Here is a 2,529-nt window from a genome sequence, read left to right on the forward strand (position 1 = left end):
GATAGTCCGACAAAAATGAAGGTTCTACATGGAAAATCTCCCTTCAAGCTGCTGTTTAAGAGAGTCCAAGAGATGCCCAAAATGATATAGTCTATTAGCACCGATCTTGCGTAAATCCCAGAAATTGATGTAAGGTCCAACTGCTGGAAGTACCACATGTTCTGATACAGGTAAGATCCAACTGATGCAGGCACAACATATTCAGATACAGAATTGTGAAAAGCAAGCTGAAACTGCCCTGGAAGCACCTTCCTTGAGTCAAGGCTGTCCACAACTATGGCTGGACCAACGACTACCCAGGACAAACATTCTGTATATTATCTCCATTCACTTGTCAAGTACCGCTTTTCACTCCTCTCCAAAGTACTAATATCTTGACATATCAAACAATCATGGCAGAATAAAAGATTTATTTTATTTTTATTTAGATATGTTGGGGAGGGGGCATGTTGCACATGGGTGTAAGTGCCTGTAGCGACCAGAAGAGGGCATCAGATCCTCTGGAAATGGAGCTACAGGAAGTTATGATCCACATGTAACATGTGTTCTGAGACTTGAACTCTGGTTCGTTTTAAGAACAGCAGGCATTCTTAATCACTGAGCTGCTTTCGATCCAGCCCCAATAGGCCTTATTTTGAACACTTCACATCTGAATTTGTAGCATAGATTTTTGTTTGTGACTCTTTTTGTTCCCCAATCATGTTCATAGACATTTTTTCATATTCCTTGGGAGTGGTTGTGTGATGCCATCTCTGATCAGATTTTTACATTATAGATTAACCATTCCAATGTGCTCGTTTTACATTAAAATGAATACAGCACTGGGAAATGTGCTCTTATTTCACTGCAAGAAAGGCAAGTGAGAACTAACAGATAAAGGGGCAGAACCACACTTAAATAATATCTTTTAGCAGCATTGTATAGATAAAAGAAATATGTATTTAAATGGCTTTAAATACAATTATTTCTTATTGCCTTAGTCTATTTCAGATATTTGTCTTCTTATAGACAAAGATAGTCAAAGTAGACAAGAAGAATCTGTGTGACTAGTCACATCTGAATGTCATAGAGAAACATGAATTCCTTATTTTTATGTTAATTCCATCCTACAATACATGCTTTGAATTACTTTCTGACTTTCAAATTTTAATTATTCATTTATTTTTTATTATTTTCTGTAATATATTTTTAATGATATTGAAGTCAATGTTTTTATTGTTAAAAGTGAGAAGGATAAATTGTATCAATATACTTTTATTGCTTTGTGTTTATTTCATCTTTCAAATATTGAATTAAAATTTTTAAATTCCTTAAGTATCATTATACCATAAAACATTTATTTGAGAAATTGATACCTTCTTTCACATTGCAAATAAAATTTCCAAAGACAACATTTTTAGCATTTCATTGTACATTTATAACCAAATATCTTGAGTAAATGCAAATATCAAGATATTCACAATGTAGTTAAGGAAAATCACCAAATTGTTTCACTTAATGTTTTAAAAAATGTATACTAAAGACAAAGACAAGAGAGGGAAATGATAAAAAAAGTGGATAGGGTTGGTATGAGGGAAAATCAGAGACAAATTTAGAAGTGGAATAAATATTATGAACCATATAATTGAACTGAGTGAGAGGCCCTGGACTCATGAGTAAGATGTGTGTGCTTGTGTACTTGTTTGCACATTTATATGGAGAACTACTCTTGATGCCTGAATTATCACTACATTAACTACAAAGAAGAACACAGGGACCCGTATACATGTGTTCCAATACTAGTAAATATACACAACATCATTTGTATATAGCACACACACTTCAGAAATAAATATCAAAAGAAAAAGGAGAACAGGCAGGAGTTAGCTGAAATAATGAATGCTGACTTAAAAAACATCACAGAAACATTTTTAATTTGTGGAACAAAATAATGATAGTAGAAACATATATCCAGAAAACCGATATAATAAAATATCAAAATGAGCCAAAATACAGAAACAGAGTATCATGCGATATACGCTGATGGAATGTGATGCAAACTTTCTTGCATCAAATTAAAAAGAATCTGCCATAAGAAAATTCCTTAGAATAATCATACGCAATAAAAAGAAAAGATAAAAGAATTAAATGTTGTTAGAGCAGGGCTTTTACATAGAAAATGGAACAAAGTATAATGACAGTAAATGGGTTTACATATAAAAATTCAACAATGAAGTAGTTGCTTTGAAATTAATGAAAACTTTAAGCTACAGATTGAAAAAGGATACTAGATTAGTGAAAAATAATTTCAAATACACAATATATCTGCATTCATTTAGCTCATTACTTCTCAAGAATAAAAAGTTCAGAAAGGCTATCAGAGAATAATATTGCCTTCAAAGAAGTAAAAGTTAGCCTGGCAGAAGATTTTTCTCTAGAAATGGTGTGAGAAAACACTGTTTGCCAAAGAAGAAAATTTTGAACTACTAAGCACAGCAATTCTGTTTTTTTTTTAATTTATTTATTTATTAAGGATTTCTGCCTCCTCCC

At 32.3% G+C, this 2,529-nt stretch overlaps 1 pseudogene; it reads left to right on the top strand.

Moving 5' to 3' along the window:
• The window catches only part of LOC101984587, a 137,611-nt pseudogene that overhangs the window by 93,659 nt on the left and 41,423 nt on the right, over nt 1-2,529 (top strand).

Source organism: Microtus ochrogaster, linkage group LG1 (assembly GCF_000317375.1).
Source record: "Microtus ochrogaster isolate Prairie Vole_2 linkage group LG1, MicOch1.0, whole genome shotgun sequence".
In the NCBI taxonomy this organism is placed as follows: Eukaryota; Metazoa; Chordata; class Mammalia; order Rodentia; family Cricetidae; genus Microtus; species Microtus ochrogaster.